This window comes from Canis lupus, chromosome 22 (assembly GCF_003254725.2).
Source record: "Canis lupus dingo isolate Sandy chromosome 22, ASM325472v2, whole genome shotgun sequence".
Taxonomy (NCBI): domain Eukaryota; kingdom Metazoa; phylum Chordata; class Mammalia; order Carnivora; family Canidae; genus Canis; species Canis lupus.
The window spans coordinates 51,789,120-51,809,677 of NC_064264.1; the positions used below are offsets into that span (position 1 = coordinate 51,789,120).

The 20,558-nt window shown below is 37.7% G+C and overlaps 1 protein-coding gene across 8 annotated transcripts in view; it reads right to left on the minus strand.

Annotated features, from left to right (window-relative positions):
• Nucleotides 1-20,558, minus strand: part of FGF14 (fibroblast growth factor 14) — a 604,690-nt gene that overhangs the window by 273,247 nt on the left and 310,885 nt on the right. The window contains exon 1 of one of the 8 annotated variants that reach the window (XM_025441202.3): nt 10,299-10,803. The exons of the other annotated variants lie outside the window; for them this stretch is intronic. The gene's annotated coding sequence lies outside the window, so the exon portion shown is untranslated. Of the gene's footprint in view, nt 1-10,298; nt 10,804-20,558 lie in introns of those variants that run through there. 8 annotated transcript variants of the gene reach the window in all.

Genomic DNA, 20,558 nt, shown 5'->3' on the forward strand with positions numbered 1-20,558 from the left:
TATACTTCTTTACATCTTTTATAACTGGGATCTGACTGAAAAAGAACCAAGCATAGAATATTTTCTGTAGTGAAAAATGAAATTTAAGTTCTGCTTAATTAGAATGAGATGGCTATGACTTACAGTTGGCAATGCATAGCACACCATTTATTACTCACAATGAGATAGTTATTATGCACTGATGATACTTAAAGCTCAAAAATGCTAAGTAATTACCCACATTTGTATATCTAGTTCTGGAACTAGAACTCAGATCTGAGGTACCATGAAGCTTCCTCACTAAAAAGTCTTCTTTTTCCTAATTTATTAATAGTTTTCCAAGTTTGGCATATTCATCTCTTGTTATTAAATTCATACAGATACAATGAAAGCACAAAACAGAAAAAAAAAAAGTACAACAATATCAACATTCTCCATTTTGGACCTTGGAATGGCTTTGAGTTCATCAATGGGTTTCAAAACATCTTAAGAATTCCTTAAGTCAAAAAAAATAAAAATAAAAAAATAAAAAAAATAAAATTAAAAAAATTAAAAAAAAAAAGAATTCCTTAAGTCTAAAAGAGTACATACATATAGTCCACAACAAATATCTACAGCTGAATCAATTCATATGAATATTTAATAAAGCATTTTATGAAGAAATGAAACATTAATTTAAAGAATCATGGTGATGAGGTTTCTACTCATTTACTCATCAAGGTTTTCTAAGAGTAACAATAAAATTAACGTAGTTTGTTGTATGTTTCTAAAACTACAAATCTATTAACTTCCTAAAAACAGGATCATGAAAATGATGGGCAACGGGAGCTTGAATTCATAACATCAGTATGAAGACTATTAATCTGTCACTCTTGATATTCTACACAAAGGAGATGAGTGCCAGATTCCATAGCTGGCAACACAAGCATCCTGCCACTGGGAGTTTGTATTAAAATGAAATTAAAATTCTATCAGCCTTTCCTCCTCCCTGCCCATTAGATATGATTTCTGTGTGGCTTTATTCATTTTCTTCCTTCTCCTCCCTTCCAGGAAGTGTCCTGGTTTGTCTGCATGGTTGTTGTGTCCTGTGACTGAATCAGAAAGAAACAGGAAGAAAAAGGAAAACAAGTCAGGCCAAAGGATGAGGACTGGTGGAATTTTACAGAAAGAGAAAAAAACTTGGAAGTAAAGAAAGATAGCAGCCACAGCGCATGGAGGCAGTTGATGGGAGAGAAAAGAGAATAGACCTTAAGATATTTTGAGAAACTATACATTCATTCACTTCATAGTATTTGAGAGATTCAGTATGGATCTTGAGTCATCTTGAAATATATTTTCTTTGCATCTGCTGTGTTCCTTAATGTTCTACCCCTGCCTCTTCCCGTCCCACTGAGAGCTGCACTATATGAGTTGCTGGTGGTTAAGTGTTGAGCAGTTTGGGTTGTGGGGAGTCAGGCATGGGGACAGATGTTGAACAATATTCTGCTACTCTCCAGGAGCAGTGCTGTCCTCAGAGTTGCTTTTTTATAGCCATATCAGGATGGCATCATACTGAAACACATCATCAACAAGAAAGTCCCAAAGGAAAACATCAGTATTCCTGGATGTGTTCTACTCATGCCCTCCTTAATATTCTACTCTTACCAGCCAAGATTTTATTTCCTGGGAATGTCCTTTATGATACTTACCTGAGAAGGAACAGTGACTAATTGCTTGGCAGCTAATTTTGGTCCAAGACTCTTCAGAAGAATAAATCTGATGACAGTATTCAAGACTTCACTTAACCCAAACTATGGATTTACTTTCTGGAATTTCCTCATACTCAAGAAAAATGCATTGCAATTAAAACAAAAATCTTTGAATACTCTACTCACAGATTTTAAAAGCTGGAATCTCCATGAAAACACACGCTAGTCTTCATAGTATCTTGGTAAACACTGTTATATTTTAATTGCATTTCAAACATTCTCCAGGTTATAGTTTATTTGAGTCACATCTGACTATAACTAACCATACAAAACCGCAAAGTGTGCCAAATGTCACATAATAGAACACAAATGAAATAAAATAGTTCTATAATAGGGTCATCGTGAGAAAGTGGTTAGTGGAGTACTTAACAAGAACTAGGTTTAGGTTGGATCCAATCCTGGCAGAAAAAATGGCATTATATATTTTAAAAGAATGCTCAGTTTAACCGACCCACCCAAATCAATATTTTAGCTTACCCACCCCCTACCCCCACCACATATACATGTGCACGGAGCCACCATAAAATTCAAAGGGAACTTGAAAGGCTTATGCACTTAGGCTGGTCACATTGGCATTACCTTCTCTTGGTTTGTAAAGCCCCTTTCGAAACATGGGTAGCTCAAGATCTGAGCTACCCATGCTGAAATATATGTACAAGGAAGGGGAGGAGCCCTGGTACTCAGGCCATACTAAGATGCAATGTCTACTCAATAAGAATCCTCACTGTTTGTAAGGCATTTATGCCAATTTTAAGGTTTATATACAAAGAATATTTTGGTTTCAGCAAAACACAGACACTGAAACAATTTCACAATTGCAATTCAATTCACTTGAAACCCACACTTCTTATTAGCTCTGTTCACTCATGTGGAGATGTATGTGCCTTATGGGGACGTGGGGCCTGTTATTGTAGGGTATCAGCATGCCATTCACCTAGAAAGCAAAATGCTGCATCTCAGGAGAACGAGCCTACTACAGTGAGGCCCCACATCAGAGGAAAAGGTGAGCTTTGCTTTTGCTGTGATTTCCACAGCTGTGCCTCCCTTCTTTCTGGGATCGATGCACTCTTTTATCTAACAGCAGGAAAGGAGATGATTGTCTAATGTGGCAGCAGATACAAAAGGAGAGAATGTTAATGCAAGGCTACAACTAAACTGCCCTAGAGACCATACCCTCCAGGAGCCCAGGACTCCAGGATCCGACAGAAAGAGAGAGCTGGCACAATCAAGCGCGACAAATCATCACATTATAAGTCAGCTGGAACCTCTGATGGAGTCACAGTGTTTTCTGGTTGCTAGGGAGAGGATGGCGAATGAGAAGCTCTTCAGAGTTAGAAGTGTAGCTATGAGGCAGGTGATTTGTACAGATGACTCTTTCATAATGTTGGCTGTTGAGGCAATCAAAGGGCAACAGTGGCAACACTAGTTATGTATCAGGACTTTCTGTCTGAAATAAGGAAAACATCCTTTCTCCTGCCTATCCCTCTGACAAGGGCAGGATAATTGTGAGGTGTGTGAAGCATTAATTAGCTCCATGCACAACATTTAAGGGGTTGCCAGAACACTAAGGATCAAGGTAATATTCCAATATTTTTAAATGGAAATTAGTGCAGAGATATTCATGATAAACAAAATATCACATCTTTAATTAAAAAGAGGGTACTATTCTGTTTGTGTACCACTGAACTCACCTGGCTCACCCTAGATTGGCTGTGTTCTTAAATGAGCATTAAATGATAGAAGTTCCACAAAGAAAGATTACTATTACCCTTGAGCACCTGCCAAGATCCAAGCTTAAGCCTACTAGGTTCCTTTTTTTGTTTTTGTTTCTGTTTTGTTTTTGTTTTTGTTTTTGTTTTGTTAACTAGGCTCAAGACTGGGTGTGGAGCCCAACAAAGGACTTGAACTCACGACCCCGAGATCAAGACCTGAGCTGAGATCAAGATTTGGATGCTTAACTGAGAGAGACATCCAGGCACCCCCTACTAGGCCCTTTGTAAACTATTCCATTCCATCCTTGGAAACTTTTGAAGTCTTCTTTACTGTTCCATTTGACAGATGATGAAACTAAGGTTCTCATTAAGTCATGTTTCTGGACCAGGACTTCACCCTGGGTGCCCAACTCCATCTCCTGTGCTCTTTCCACACATCATCATTATCCACCAATAATGAGACTTCTACTGAAGCTTGTTTGATGCATTATAAAGACTTGAAATAATACAGACAGGGTAGGGCTTTCGGATGTCTGAGTTGATAAACAACTGAATACTCCCTGTCTCCCTCTCCCTCCACCTAGTGCCATTAAGTGAGCCTGTCAGCAAAATCCATGTCAGAAACAAAGTTATAAGAAGACTCAAGGGTGGAATCTAAGCTGGGAAAGAAAGAGAAGGTAGAAAATAACATAGGACTTCTTTTTCAGGTTTGTTTATTTTTTCTTTTGCAGCAACGTCTTTGGATAAAGATTCCTTCAAAGAAAGCGCATAGCTTTATGTAAATGTGAAAACTTTCCAGAAGGGCCTAGTCATCCCTTGCCCTTTCTGTCCCATCCTGAAATACTTTCTAATACATTTAGCAATTTCTGATCTAGTTCTATACTGGGCTAGCTCTTGGGTTGTAGACTGCATGTGGGTGAAGAGTGCCACATGACTGGGGAACACATGTGAGCACTGCCACCCAAGAGGTGGACATTCTTATGGCCAGTGCTCTAATAGCCACTGTGCCAGGACTACTGGCTGACTCAGGACAGTCAGTAAATCAAACATCTGTCCCTGGATCTCTGCCTAACATTTTCACATGCATGGAATTGCTAACTTTCATTTCTCACTGCTAGAGCTATTCCTAGCCTCTCTCAGTCTCATGGAGAAAGAAGCTAGGTTTTTGTAATAACATTTTAATGTTTTTTAGCACTTTACAACCATTTCAATTCTTTCAGTCCACTATCCTTCTGTTGAGTCAGGGAATGAATACTCCTCTCCCCATCTGTGTCCTAGGTGAAAAGGCTCTCTACACATGGAAATTTGCAACATGTGACCTGAGAGTCACTTTGTCCTTCTAGTTCTAAAGTTCTGTGTCTACATATCAAGGAAGACATACTAAGGACAAAGATAACAGAAGCAAAAATTGGAGCACATAAAGGGGAAATTAATCAGAAAGAACAGCCTGGGGGAGAAGATTAAATTAAGAGAAATAACCTCCAGTGTCAAAAATTAAGGGCAGAAGGATGAATTTTTCATAGGAGCAGAAAAGTAACAGCTGCCAGGCTGTAACCTGGGCTGGGGGGTTAGGGGGAGTTAGGTAGACAGAGGAAGAGAGACTATTTTAGATATTACAGATACAAGTAATGATTTTTAACAAGCCCTTCCAATGCCTTCTTAAGAGATACTTCCATTAAAGTACATGTGCCAAAACCAAAGCAATTATTATCAGGGAAGTCAGGGAGCTTTAGGGTAAAGGTAAGAGTACAGTTAGGGTTCTTGGCAAATGGTTGTGACAGCTAATTTGCATACTCATTTCACAAATGTCTCTAAGAATGTGGTAAGCATGCTATGCCTCCTGTTATCTTGACGATTAGATGCGCAACTACTGATCTGTCCCAGGACTGACACTGTAGCCAAAAGGAAGGACAAAGTTTACCTCTGTTTGGGGACATCCCTGAAAGAGGGAGGAAGGGAAGCAGCTCAGGCTCAGTCTTGGTTGGCTGTGATGAGAGGTAGGAATTTTGCAAACAACATCATATTATGCTACTACTAGCACTGACCAATGCTGTGTTTATTATAATTTATGAATTTATCATAAATCCCTAAAGAAATGAGGAAATGATAATAAACTAAAAGTTTGGATCAAATTAAAGAAAGAAAAGGAGAAGAAAACTGTGTTCTCATGATTCTATACTGAACAACAAGTATAAAAACTCGTCATGCCTTGGGTCAAAAGTATGGGCTTCAATGTTCAGCTTCTGAGACATGCAGAACACAATCTCACAAACACAATTAAGAGCACTGAAGAATATTAACTTGAAAAAAGAAAACAAAATGCCAATGTTTGCTCTTAAATTTTAATAATTTTGGAAAGATAAGATTGAGAAATAAAGGAGACATCCTTCCCTCTTACTAATCACAAAATTTGAGAGTGGCCACATCAAAATTACATAGAAGCAAATTTCCAGAGGGGCTTACTCTTCATGCTGCTGAGTGATTGTATTGATCGGGTAGCATTTTGGAAAAGGCATCTCTTGAGTCCTTAAGAGTTTACTTGTGATGTATTATTATTATGGATCAAAACAAAAACTTTATAGCTTTTTACTAGTTTTTATTATTAAACTATGTCCTGCAGCCTTACTCTGAGCATTCATTTCCTGTTGCTGCTGTAACAAATTACCACAAACTTAGTGTCCTGAAACCACATGATTTTTTTATCTCCTAGTTCTGTATGTCCGAAGTCTAATGGAGATGTCACTGGGCTTAAATCAAGGTGTGGACAGTGCTGGGTTTCTTTCTGAAGAAAGAAAGAAGGCTGAAGGGGACAATCTGTTTCCTTGTCCTTTCTAGCTTCTTGTGGCTGCCCACATTCTTTGGCTCATGCCCTTTCTTTCCATCATCAAAGCCAGAAACATTGTACCTTTCTGTGTTTTTCTTCTAAAGTCACCCCTCCCTCTCTGACCATCATTGGGAAAGGTCATCCACTTGTAAGGACCTGTGTGATTAGATTGAGCCCCTTTAATAATCTGGGATAATCTCTTTATATCAACAGTCCTTTACATCTGTAAAATCCTTTTTGCCATGGGAGGTATCATATTTACAGGTTAACAGGTTCCAGGGATTAGGGAATGGATGCCTTTGCAGATGGGGCAAAGGGGAAACACATTATTCAGCTGACCACATAGGACTGCTTTTATTCACAACAGATGACACATTCAACTATTATTGGTCGTGAGTATAATGCTTTAAAACCCCAAAATGTTTAAAATTATAATTTCCTAAATAATTCTATCCTGAAATTAAAAATAGAGAGGTTGAAGACAGAGCATTTATGAAGAGATAGGAGGAAATAAGAGAATGGGGAAAAGATCATAATAACTACAACTACCAACACTGAATAAGTAGCTAGTGTGTGCTAGATTACTTGTAAGTCAAAAGTCAGTGTTCTGATAAACTGATTTAGAATAAAAACGTGTTCTAAACAGGCTACATAAAAACTAACTAAAGATCAGTTACATATTACAAACCAACATTCAATGAATTGAGGTTCTCAACGCATTCATGTTCTTGAATCAATGCTTGATTCACACTTCTGGTCATCCACCGAAGAGCAAGTAACTCCCTGACTCAGAGAAAGATCTCTTCTTTTATATCAAACACTTACTGTTCCTCTGCATTATGCTTCCAAGATAAACAAGCAAACAAGCAACAAAAGAAAGATAATGCAAATGAGGCAGAAACATGAACAAACCTGATTTTCTGCAGCAGTCTCAGAGTGAGGTATATAAGGGCATAGTCGAGAGAGAGAGAGAGGACTGAGAAGCTGCCTGAACATTTCTTGGCTAGGGCCCCATTGTATACTCTTATCATTTTGCATGAAATATTGCAACACTCAAGTTCAGAAATGCCCATATTGAGTTGTATATTCACAAATTCATACGAAAGTCCAAATACCAATGGGTTGGGGTCAGCCATCATTTAAAGTATCCTAACTTCCTTTATTCCAAAATGGAACCATACTACTCAATGTTATAAAGCTTGTTTCAGAATACATGTGATTAGTAAGCACAGCCATTTCAAGAAATGATGACATTGCTCTACACTAGAATTATACATTCAAAAGTAGAGCAGGTTGCCAGAAGCCCTACTCCTGGTTCATGCAAAACTGGAAAAATCAATGAGAGGACATTTGTCAGTGAGCAGTTGAGAATAGTTATATTAGCTCTCTAATTTCCTCAATGCTTTAAATTCCCAAGTGTCACACTGTGAATCATGAATTTCCATTTCATTTACCACAGATAACTTGTATTCAACAAACTTATTTAGTAAGGATTTGTGGAACTCCCAGGCATACAAATAATTTCTTCTTATTTTTAATTTACTCTTTACCCTATTAGTCTTTAGCTGACTAGTTTTCTACCCCTGCATGGGAGTGCCTGAATAGACAGATCCACAGGCCTTCCCGTCATTTATAGAGCAAAGGCAATGCCTTTTAACCCAGTAGAAAATGTTTAATATTATATCTCCAAGTGATTCAGTGAAATGTACATTTTACAATAATTTTATCTATTAATACTTATTCTTAGGAAATTAAATACTTTTTAAAAATATTACATTAACAGAAGTCGGATTATAATGCCTTTATAAACACTGCTTTAAATTTGAAAGTCATTTCTCCTTCCAAGTGTATAATGTATTTTACACAGAACATTCAAGTGAACTAATTCATGTTCATATAAACTCTTTCTCCATGGTATTTACAGCATTAAAACAAACAAAGGAGCAAGGATAGAATAAATAGCTATCTTTCTCCAAGAGTGATCACTAGACCAGCAGCAACAGCAGTGTCACCTGGGATATGTGAGAATGTAAATCTCCAGCCCTTGAGACATCTCTGTAGAATCAGTGATTGGTTTCTAAGGGTAACACCTCTGACTTCATTTATTTATTCATACTTTTGGGACTATCTTATCTTTTTCTGACAGTGTGTGTTTTAGTGATCCTTGGGCCTGTGGGAACATCAGAATCACTGGAAGATTTTGTGAAAATACAGATTGCAGGGCTCACCTCCTGAGTTCCTAATTAGGCAGGGAGCTCTGTATCAAGTAGACTCCATGTGTACAGTAAGTGATGGCTCCCTCTTCCAGATCTTTCCCCCTTTTCTTCTTGCTGAGGGACCCAGAACCATTATGGCATTGCTATTATTGTCTTATCACTATGGTTTTAGAATCTGCTCCTGCAGTTCAGACCTAGTGCTACTGCTTGGTTGTGTACGCCTGCATTGTTTTTAAGCCTAAAGGCAGAAACCATCGAGAATCTGAGTTTTTTATACCTCTTTTCTACATCTTTTTGTAAATGGAAATGATTCAGGCCATAGAAAACTTCCTTCCAATGTGGCTAAAATTCCCTGAAGGTAGCCAGATAAGAAGTTTCATGGACGTGACCAATCTTTAGAAAGCAACTCAAAAAATTAAAATGTTTGGGGCACCTGGGTGGCTCAGTCACTTAAGCATCCAATTCTTGATTTCAGCACAGGTCATGAACACAGGGTCATGGAATCAAGCCCCACCTGGGGCTTCACGATCAGCAGGGAGTCTGCTTGAGATTCTCCCTCCCTCTCCCTTTGCTCCTCCCGCTTGTGCACACTCTCTCTCTAAAATAAATAAATAAATCTTTAAAAGAAAATTAAAAAGCTTATGTGTACCAAAAAAGCCTCACAGTACAACCAGCATGAGTTAAGGGGGGGGTCATACCACTAGTACGGGACTAAAAAGTAGTTATTTATCCTAGAAGAGTAGGTTTACCAAAAATGTCTGGAACCTCTAATGAACATTTCCATACAAAGAATTCTTTGTCCCCAAACTACCCCTCAGCACTTGGCAAAACACTCCCAATAAGGAGTAGTTTCAGCCACAAAGCCACAGGCTGAGGTGGCTGAGCTCAGATCTGGGCTTCTGAGTTCTGCGTGCAATGGGAAAGGGGGAGTCAAACTCAGCATCTAACCATGCACAAGTCCTGCTCATTATAGAGTATATCTCCTTGAAAAGCCCACTTTAATCTGTGCGTTACTAAGAGTGGGTGTCCACAGATCAAAACAGCCAGACAGGGAGGAGTGATTGGCAACAGATGGGGACCCACATAAGGAGGTGAAAGATAGAATTCCATCAGACACAGAGAGGCAGTCACAGGTAGAGTGTATCTAGAAAATAAATCCAGCCCAAAACACAGCAGAAGATATTCACAGAAATGATGGAACCTCATCACCTGCCCCTGCCTCGGCCAGAAGAAGGATGGGAGCCAAGGGCTGTGCCTAGCAAAAGGTGATACCTCACCCTGGCATCTATACTTTAAATCAAACCAGCCAGAATTTGCACGTCTGTCCCCTAGCGAGTCTTTCAAGGCCCTATTGCTTTCACCTGAGCTCCTCCTCTCTCATCAATAGGATTTCTGCTCAAGAAACACTAAACCATAAGCAACCCCAGCTCACAGTTGTTGCATATTCCATATCAGGTGTCGTGCTCATGTTTATGTGGTTGACCTGTTTCCATCCTCACACAGCAGCAACTTGAGATAGGGCCAGTTATCTTTATGATTCAGGAGAGAAGGGAACTGAGGTGTGAATAAAGGACACAGACAGCTCTTTTAGGTGGTAAAGTAGCAAAGCTGGAACTTGAATTCAAGTCCATCTGGTTTCAGAGTCCATCCTCTGACCCTCACAATAAGATACTTTCACTCTGTTTTGGTCATTCTCGGTAAGTAAGGGAAGCTTTCTGAGCCACTCTGATTTTCCCTCTGGTTCTGCTGTTTCAAAGCAATGTTTCTTTCAAAAAACAGAAAAAAAAAAAAAAGACCAAATCCATGAACAGTAGCTTACCCTGGGAGGAGAAGATGCCCACAGGTGCTTTATTGGCTTCCTAGGACTGTTATAAGAAGTGCCACAACTGGGTGGCTTAGAAGAGCAGAAACTTAGCTCACAGTTCAGAAGGTTGGAAGCTTGAAATCAAGGCATCAGCCAAGTCAGTTCCTCCTGGAGGCTCTGAGGGAAGGTCTACCCCATGACTCTCTTGGCTTCGGGTAGTTGTTGGCATTCCTTGGCATTCCCTGGCTTACACAGCCTCACTCCAATTTCTGCCTCTGCCTCCCATGGTGTCCTCAATGTGTCCATGTCAATTAAGTCAATTTCCCCTCTTCTTTTAAGGACACCAGTCATATTGCATTAGTGCCTACCAATAGGACTTCCTCTTAATCTGATTACATCTTGCGAAGACTCGATTGCCCAATAAGATCACTTCCATAGGCGCTAGAGGTTAGGACATCAATATATCTTTTGAGGGGACAAAATTCAATCCACAACAATTTCTTACTGCCTAGAAAGATAATGAAGTTCTATTTGATTTTACTCCTTTTGCTGGCTTTACCAGCCACAGAAAAGAATCCTCTGCATGGATTCTAGAATTCTAGAATGTTACTCTGCAGCTGAAAACCTTCATCAGTGATCCTTTTCCTCTTCTGGCAAGTCTTTCATTCCAGGATTTCCAACGTCAAACCAAACTACTGCTCTTTTGAAAATTTCACCTGGGATTTGTTGCCTCACTCTTGTCAAAATCCTGCCCATTTTAAAAGCCCTTTTAAGATTGTGATACTTTTTATCCTAAAATTTTCTTTTTTGCTTCTCCACTTCCTGGTGTATTGTTTTCTCTGTGATGTTGAAGTTTTTCTTTACTGCCCCAAATTTTTTTGATCAAGTCTTTCTTCCTTACTATCTTATGTTTTCCTTATACTCATGACAGGGATGAGTAATCACGTTTGTCTTTGTATCTCTTACATTCCTGATATATATATAATACCTTTCACACAGTGGGTGCTGATGAATTGTTGGATGAGTTGACAGATATACTGTCAAGAATTTCAGAAAATTTTGCATTTTCACAAAGATAGTTGCTATTGAAAGAGTAATGAAGAATCTAATGTCATTTTACAGCTTTGAAAACTGACTTTCAAATCCACAAAATATAGATAACAATATCTACTCCACATGGAGGTGACAAATATCAAGTGAAACACTGGTGAAATTTCCTCATAGAATGCATCACACGTGGTAGATACTGAACAAATATTTGTTGGCTGTTGATTGTTAATTTCTTGATTCTATTACAGTTTGTTAAGCCCTGAAAATTCTTGAATCTTGATAGAGGCATATCAATGAAAACCTACAGAATGCATTCGGGTTACTTACTCTTCCTTCTAGGCAATCAAGGCATTTGGACTTGGAAAAATAAAAATTCTTGCCCCTTGTTTCTGTAGGATTTATTAGTTATTCATTTTATTAATTTACTCTCTTGATTCATTTTCATAAAGTCTGTGAGGTACTGGCTATGCATTAAGATTTAAGGCCAGCCAGCATCCTTGGTATCATAAAGCCTTTTATCTCTGATTAGGAGGTAATATAATTTCCCATACCAGATTGGTATGCTTGCTGAGGGTAGAGACAACGTTTACTTAGCCATACTACTACACCCAGCAGGTGCTCAGTAAATGATGAATTGCATTGAATCTCTCCAGTAAAGGCTTTGGTTCCTAACCTAGCAGCCTCAGCATCTCCTTTTAAAAACCAATATTTTGTATTGTACCTATTTGCTGACCTGAAGTAAAATTCATAAAACTTTCCCTCACACATAATTTTTAAATTCAATATAATGCCCTAACTATAATATAAAGGAGCAATAGAAGGATTATTACTTTAAATGAAACAAATATCTCTCTCTCTCTCTCTCTCTATATATATATATATATGTATGTATATATATACACACATATATATAAATAGATATATAAATAGATATCTCAGGAAATAATAGAAGAATCTTAAATTATATGTTCTGAGGTAAAAGAACTTAATTTAGAAAATTAGGAGTGAGATTAGAGCCCTCTGATCTATTTGGAGAATCCCAATGACTGTAACAGTTATAAATTGAAGCCACTACACATATATTTTATTTGTGCAGCCATTCATAATAAGATTTCCCAAAATGGTGAACAATTGTTGGTAAGGTTCTCAACAAAAATAGGATGATCTTCTTCTGATTTACATGGCAGATGTGTTCCTGAAAATTTCAGCTCATGTTAAAACCATGCAAAAATTACTTCATGTTTACAATTTAAAAAAAAAAGGGTTAGGGGCAAGCAAACCAATTTTTTAAAAGATTTTATTTACTTGAAAGACAAAGAAAGCTAGCATAAATAGGGGGAGAGGAAGAGGGAAAAGCAGATTCCCCACTGAGCAATTCCCTGTGCCCCCCTCCCCTACACACATACATACTAGGATCATCACTTGAGCCAAAGGCAGACACTTAACTGAATGAGCCACCGAAGCACCCCAAACAACCTGATTTTTAAAATGAGCTAAATACTTTAACAAACACCTCACCAAAGGAAATGAACAGATGGCAGAAAAACACCTGAGAAGATTTTCCATATCATATGTCATCAGGGAAATGCAAACTAAAATAATAAGATACCACCACACACCTATTAGAATGGCAAAAATCCAGAACACTAACAATACCAAATGCCAGTAAGGATGTGAGGCAACAGGAACCCTCTTCCACTGCTGGTAGGAATGCAAAATGGTACATTCACTTTAGAAGACAGATAGTACTTTCATATAAAACTAAAATAACCTTACCATATGATCCAACAATATTGATAATTGGTATTTACCCAAAGGAGTTAAAAACATATCTACACAAAAACCTGCACATAAATATTTATAAAAGCTTTCTTCGTAATTGCCAAAACTCAGAAGCAACTAAAATATTCTTTAGTAGGTGAATGGACAAGTAAACTGTGGTACATCCAAACAATGGAATGTTATTCAGCAATAAAAAGAAATGAGTTATCAAACCATGAAAAGACAGGGAGGAACCTTAAATGCATATTACTAAATGAAAGAAGCGAATATGAAAAAGCTTTACTCTGTATGATTCCAACTATATAACATTGAGAAAAAAGGTAAAACTATAGAGACAATAAAAAGAGCAGTGGTGTCCAGGGGTGAGGAAGGTGGAAGGGAAGAACAGGATGAGCACAGGGGGCTTTTAAGGCCGTGAAATTACTCCATATAATACTACAATGGTAAGTACATTTGTTTAAATTCATAGAATGTACAACAACAAGAGTAAACCCTAATTTAAACTATGGGCTTTGTATGGTTATGACACGCCAATGGACATTCATACTTGTAACAAATATACCATGTTGTTGGGGGATGCCGATGGTGGTGGAGATTAGGCATGTGCAGGGCCTGGGGGATATGGGAAATCTCTGTATCTCCCTTTCACTTTTCCTGTGGACCTAAAACCACTCTAAGAAACAAAGTACATTTTTTAAAAAAGGTTAGGTTATTACTATTAATATTTCCCCTATTTAAAGTATAACAGGAAATTTGAAAGTCAGAATATGCAGAGCAATTAATTCATCAGTGCAGTGCGTAGGATTGTGATCCACCTTAAAGACAATTTGGGAGTGGGGGGTCCTTAACTCTGTTAAAGGCCAGAAGTCCTTCCCATGCTTTCCTGTCAAATGTTAGGGGTGGTAGTGCCCCCATAGAGAATCAACAGCCACATTCCTTCAGACTCTTGCTGTGTGATTTCCTAACCTATCATCCCTATCCAAGTGCAAGTCACTGATTTCTTTCCCATCTCTTCCAAAGTCCTGTTATTGAGGATGCTTATCCTAATACCCTGACAGACCAACCAAATCTCAGTGATAGAACTTATCTTGACGTCCAACACAACAAAATCTATGACAAAAAAATTGAACATACCTAGGAGAAACCTTCTCTTCTTGAGTCATTTCCTTTTGCATAAAATAATTTTCTAAAACAGGGAATCAGTTTTCACATATGAGATCTGGTTCACACATTATCTAGCACACAGTAGGACCCATATGTTGAATAAAGGATGACAGTGAGTTTGTTCACATCTGAATGACAGCTATCTTACGGCATGCAATTAAAAATACAGTATTTCTCAGTAAAACAGGTGCATCCATGTATGACACAAAACTACAAAATGTGTGATAATTCATCTCATTTTCAATGAATTAGTGCAATGTCCCATTTTTTCTCACTTGTTAGTCACAGTGGTCTAGCTCAGTAAATTTAAAAGATCAAAATTACTGTTCTTTTGTGACCTTGTCTATTGATCACCCTTTGACATTAACTCTAAGAAGTATAGTAAGAAATTCTGGGATGCCTGAGTGGCTCAGTGGTTGAGCATCTGCCTTCAGTTCAGGATGATCCCAGGTTCCTGGGATTGAGTCCCACATCAGGCTCCCCTGCAGGGAGCCCGCTTCTCTCTCTGCCTATGTCTTTGCCTCTTTCTGTGTGTCTCTCATGAATAAATAAATAAAAATCTTTTAAAAAATAATACTCCACCCACTAGAATAAATTCTAATAAGACAAGGTTTTTGGTCATCTCTATCCAGTGATATATCCCAAAATCTAGAAGGAAACTGAAATGAAATAGATGTTTAAAAAAATGTTTGGGATGAATGATGAATGAACAAGTGAATATTGTGATCAACATGTGTGAAGTACCATGATAAAGTACAAAGAGAAAAACAAAAACTCTCAGCCCTCAAGGGACTCTCTGTCAACTGGGGAAATAGACTCCTAATATTAATGACATGCATGCCAATACATGTTGTGTACATTCCTAAGATAATATCAAGAAGAGAGAACTAATATTTCCTGTGCATCAAGAAACACTTGATAAAATTTTATTCAGATTAAATCAAGGTATTTTACCCTCAGAGTAATTGATATTTGGGGCTAGATAATCTTTGTTGCAGGAGGCTGTGTCATGTACTATAGAATGTTTAGTGTCATTTCTCATCTCTACCCAGCAGATGCCAGTAGCAGGCCCCCAACTGTGACAACCAAAAATATCTGGAAACCAATGTTTCCTCAGACAAGAAACACTGGTTTAAAAATATGGGCTAACCGGACAGAGGAAAGGAAGAGGAGAAAATCATGAGCTTCTGGTTAACAACGTCTGGATTGTATTTATCTCTGACATTGACCAAATAGCTTTGAATTGATAATAAAAAGAATAAACACCTTGTACTTTTGTTGTTCTTATAATATATGAAATCCGGGAACCCTGGGTGGCGCAGCAGTTTGGCGCCTGCCTTTGGCCCAGGGCTCGATCCTGGAGACCCGGGATCGAATCCCACATCGGGCTCTCGGTGCATGGAGCCTGCTTCTCCCTCTGCCTATGTCTGACTCTCAATCTCTCTCTCTCTTTCTCTCTCTCTCTCTCTCTGACTATCATAAATAAATAAAGATTTAAAAAAATAATATATGAAATCCATTCATGCATGTGTGATCCTTACAAACAACCTTGTGAGAACACAGGTTGGATATTTATTTCTTTTTAAATGAAAACATAGTTAAGTTAAATGAGGTGCCCAAAGTCGATCTTAGTTTCAGTGATCTTTGTCTTTTTCAAATTTCTCCTTCAATACTTATTGAATTTTGAGGCACACTAACCATTCAGATTACTTAATCTTCCAATCTGTATCTGTCCGCATTAAATCACAATAACTTAATAACTTCAACCAACAGACTTTAGCTATTCCACAGGTTGACTCTATGCTAGACACTTTGCTTAATGCTGCAGTTAAAACTCTGAGCATTTCCTTTAGAATGGCAAATCCCTGATGCAGTGTTAAAAGTGGGTAATATTTCCCTCGTGGAAATATACTGAATGATATCCTAATAGTGTTGCATAGTGTTGCATAGTGGCGGAGGGTGAGCACAACATCTACGTCTAGACTTATTGAATCATTATGTGGTATACCTGAAACTAACGTAACATTGTGTGTCACCTATACTCAAAAAGACCAAAAAAAAAAAAAACAAAAACAAAAACAAAACTGTGAACTGAAAGAAAGGTCTTAGAACTCTAAAAATTAGGTTTTGGGGAAAAATAAAAAAGAGAAGGAATGCATTTTGGCACAGAAAATTGAGATACTTCCCAAATCCAGCCAGCAAGTACACAGCAGGATAAAAATAACCTGATCAAAAATGACCCATGTAAGAAATGGGCTTGATGGGGGACTTGGAAAGTCAGCTTCTTCTCCAGTTGCTACACTATTTAAGCTGTTTATCTTAAGCAAGTCATTTGCCATTTTTGGGTCTCATTCCAGAGTATCGAGACTCCTAACTCTCAGATAGTTTAACTGACATGGGTTTGTAATGTCAGTGCAATACCCACAGGCTACCTAGCTGTTGGGCTGATGTCACTGCTGCTTCATTGGCCTTGTCCAGTGAAGCAACTGGAAGGACCTCTAAGCTCACAGTTTCAAGTTCTTTTAAGCTTTGACTTGGGGAAGTTATGAGTGGGTTGCCTAGAAATGATACTGTAATGTGAAAACCGAAATTCAAGGCAGAGTGGCTCCAGCCAGCTGTGCTAATTGATCTTGAAACCTATTTGCACAGGCTACATTTCCAGAACAATTGTGCCTCCCCGACTGAGTCTCACCTGGGGTCAAGATCAGGATGGCCAATTGATATCCAAGTGACTCTACAGGGAGTCGCAATTGAAAGTACTTTCTAATTGGATTCTCCACTTACACAGATACTCTCCTCTTCCTGGCAGGCTCTTCTCTAATTGCCAATTATCCAAGAGAAGATTCCTCTCGTCTTTCTGCTTTCCCACCCCAATTGCAAAAAGAGATTAAAATTCTGAAAGCTACTTTCTTTAAGTAAATTATACGAATGTTCTATTTTGGGGGGAAAAGGAAATATGTAAATAAACTAACATGTCCATAAAAAACATATTCTACATATTTATTGTAGAATGAAATTGTTCTTCAGATCATTGATCCTGTTGAGAAACGGATTTAAAAAAAGGCATATGAACCAAAGTTTGTGTCACTTCTAGGTGATACAGTTATACTCTGAAGCACTGAGTTAAATCCAGTTTCAAAAGCTGCATTGGCTAGTATAAATAATGCTGCCAAGATATGGAAGCAACTCAAGTGTCTATGGACAGAAGAATGGGATAGAGAAGATGTATATATGTCATGGAATATTATGCAGCCATGAAAAAGATTAGATCTTGCCATTTGTGACAACATCAATGGATCTTGAGAGTATTATGTTAAGTGAGGTAAGTCAAAGACAGATGGTAACTAGACTTATTATGGAGATCATTTTATAAGATATAAGATATTGAATCACTATGATATACACCTGAAATTAATAGGATGTTGTATGTAAATTATACTTCAATATAAATAAATAGAAACAAAAAGTGCTGCCTTGAAGTGACTATAATGTTCATTATTTCTAAATCCATGATCCCTGAAAGCTATTTCAATGTCGCACAAGGCACCTGAGATTACTCTTCACCATTCCAGAGGAGAGAAATATAACTCTCCCACATCAAATACCAAACACATTATCTGACCAGATACATGTAGATCACTTTCAGTTTAATGAAAATATTGATAAAACATGTCAAGCAAAGAATTCCAGATTTACTGAAGAAATGTTATTGATGCTCTCTAGCTCCCCACAGTGTCCTGCAAATTGGGGTATTTTCTCATCATCATGCTTCACAAGAATAGAATAGCAACAGTGACCAAATATGTGGCTGTACCTCACTGACATTCCACATCCATGTCAGTTAAGCTGTTCTCAGAGTCTGAGGTTATCTGTTGGCTTTTGTTCATCTGATAATCTTATGTTTCATTTGAGTAGTTAAAATGTGCACTGGAGGGTGAAGTTCCAAGAACTGTCTCAGATGTTTCCATTCAAGCACCTGGGTGAGCATAGGTAGACCGAGAATGTCACATTAGCTAAATATGCATCCTTTAGAAATGATTTAAGGGAAAATTGTCGTGCAGATAATAGAAGGCTGTAACACAGATGGAAATATATGTCAATACACAGAGAAGTTTCAATTGCACAGGATGCCTGAAACAGGAATATTGGATATCTTCCACAAACATGAAGTTTTTAGAATTTCACAGTGATGAAAATATGCAAAGTGGCATGAAAGGCTGAGACAGGAGAACTCAATTATGATAAAAAAGAAACCTTCAGCATAACTCATTTTTCTGATGCAGATTACTATGCAGCACTGTGATATCTATCATGATATCTACCATGCAAATTTCTTAAAAAGCTAGAAAAGAAAAGAAAGGAGCATGCAGGTGCTGGATAATAGGTCTGTAGCATACCTTATATTGTTTATAAGGACCACGTGGAAGAAAGAACCACAAATCTCATGTGTCTTATTGGTAATCATACTGATCCTTGATACAATTTAGAGAAGTGCAATGTGTACATCTTTTTCTACTTGATTTCTGGTTGTAAGTTTTGTTTTTTTAAAGATTTTATTCATTTATTTGAGAGAGACAGACAGAAAGAGTGATAGAGAGACCGCACAAGCAGGGAGCGGGACAGAGGGACAGGGAGAGGCAGACTCCCACCAAGCAGGGAGCCTGATATGGGGCTCAACCTCAGGACCCTGAGATCCTGACCTGAGCTGAAGACAGACATTTAACCGACTGAGCCACCCAGGAATTCCCTGACTGTATGTTTTAAATTGGACAAATAAATTGCATGTTTCAAATACCTTAATTTAGTCTGAAAACCTTTGCTCCTTGAACTCCAGATAGCCTCTCTGGTAGCTACGTGGAGACTACAAAACATGAAGATTGTACAGAGGTCCATATCTGACATTCAGTAAGGATAAGAAGAGTGGAACACCTAGGTTCCTCATCAATATGTCCTCACAAGTATGCCCACTTAGTAATTGCTAAATAACTACCGTCTTTTCCCTTCCCACCAGCAGTCTCTGCTGATGTGTTAAAATCACCTGTATGACCTCTGCTCAATACCCCCCACCACACACACACACACACACACACACACACACAAAATGTGCCTTTTATCCTTACACCGATCAAAATGCCCTGATTGTCCAGCCATACAACCCATAACTCCTTTTTCCAGTCTCTCTCTAGTCTCTACCTGATTTCTACAATGATATTCAGAAAAAAAAATTATTAATATAAAAATGATATATCAATACAATTACAAACACAAATGGATTGTCTTTAGCTATACCCACAAATACACATTATCAACATTAAAATTTGTCCACAATGACTGAGAAAAATTTATTCATATTGCCAGGAAGTATTTTTGAGTTTTATTAATATAAAGAACACCAATATAACGGCTCTCACAGGTTATTACTACTTTATAAGAACATGAATTAAATATGAAGAACCACAAAGGGTGGTAGCATAATAATACAGCAGATATGAAAAGTGAGTATAGATGCTCAGGACTAAATTTAGGATCTCAATCATCAAGCTTTATTTGACAATGTAACTTGTTGTATTCAACTACCATTTTGCTTTCCTTGATCCTCCCTCAAATGGCACAATTAATAAATTGTGAGTACTGTCTTTGACACCCAATAAAAGGTGGAATATCCTGAAAAGGCTTATTAAAATTACTTTATCTCATCTTCACACAATTGTTGAAAAGCACAAGATTGTGTTATTAGATTGAAAAGCTTAATTTATTTTCTACCATCAGCAAGTGAGAATTTAAAAAAAATGTAAATGCACAGATTTGCTAGACTGGAAATATGGTTTTCACATTGATAAATTTGTTCAGAATAAATGTTGCTATCCCGCTAATTCAGGTTCTCTCCATGACCATCAATTACTTCCACATTTACTTCAGAAAAAAATATCAATTGAGTCACAAAGCCATCTTATCAGATGGATCTTTTTGGAGAGGTACCAGGTTAGTGTCACATTTCAGCATTAAACTATTAAGAATGTGTTACTTAACATATGCAACTCTGGCTATGAATTAGAGAACTATATTCAGAATGCAAAATTTGTGTATCAAAATAAGTAAATATTACATTACATTCTTCTTGTTTGTAGCCTCAACAAGAAGATAATGATAAGATATTTAAATGAGAAATTTAAAAGTGAAATACATCCAGACATCATGAAAGATCATCCAAAGGTTATTTTTCCTATAGTAAATTAGGTAGTTCATACACCTCCACTCCTCTTTCTCTCTCTCTCTCTT